Below are 931 nucleotides of genomic sequence, written 5' to 3'. Positions count from 1 at the left end.
CCCGGCTCCTGCCCGGCCTTCCCCCGTGGCCCCCACTCCCTCCCCCACGCTGGCCCCCGGACATGACACATGGGCTTTTCCTGGGTCACTGAGACCAACATAAAAGCCAAAGGCACAGACAAGTAAATCCTGCCCTAAAACAACCAACCAAGAAAGCCAGCGCTTCAAGTTCCGGATACACGTAGTGAGCCTGTCCCGTGGGACCCTGTCCCATGGAGACCCTGTCTGTAGGGATCCTGTCCCGTGGGGATCCTGTCCCATGGGGATCCTGTCCTGTGGGATCCTGTCCCGTGGGGTCCTGTCCCGTGGGGTCCTGTCCCGTGGGGTCCTGTCCCGTGGGGTCCTGTCCCGTGGGGTCCTGTCCCGTGGGGTCCTGTCCCGTGGGGTCCTGTCCCGTGGGGTCCTGTCCCGTGGGGTCCTGTCCCGGGGACCCTGTTGGTGGGGATCCTGTCCCGTGGGAGCCTGTCCCGTGGAGACCGTCCCGTGGGATCCTGTCCCGTGGGACCCTGTCTGTGGGGATCCTGTCCCGTGGGATCCTGTCCCGTGGGATCCTGTCCCGTGGGATCCTGTCCCGTGGGGTCCTGTCCCGTGGGGGTCCTGTCCCGTGGAGACCGTCCCATGGGATCCTGTCCCATGGGATCCTGTCCTGTGGGATCCTATCCCGTGGGGATCCTGTCCCATGGGGATCCTGTCCTGTGGGATCCTGTCCCGTGGGGATCCTGTCCCATGGGGATCCTGTCCTGTGGGATCCTGTCCCGTGGGGTCCTGTCCCGTGAGGACCCTATACCACAGGCACCCTGTCCCATGTCTCCTGGCAGATGTGACAACGTAGACCCCCCAAGGCCAGACCTAGTGACTGAGACCCCCCCCATTTCCCCCCCCTGCCCTGCTCCAAACCCAGCTCTCACATCTGGGAGGCCAGGCCGCCCTG

General features: G+C 65.2%; 1 protein-coding gene across 1 annotated transcript in view; it reads right to left on the bottom strand.

Moving 5' to 3' along the window:
• Positions 1-931, bottom strand: part of MEGF6 (multiple EGF like domains 6) — a 121,836-nt gene that overhangs the window by 98,806 nt on the left and 22,099 nt on the right. The window lies entirely within an intron of this gene.

Source organism: Myotis davidii, unplaced genomic scaffold (genome assembly GCF_000327345.1).
Source record: "Myotis davidii unplaced genomic scaffold, ASM32734v1 scaffold427, whole genome shotgun sequence".
Taxonomy (NCBI): Eukaryota; Metazoa; Chordata; class Mammalia; order Chiroptera; family Vespertilionidae; genus Myotis; species Myotis davidii.
This window is presented reverse-complemented; position numbering and strand designations above follow the sequence as displayed.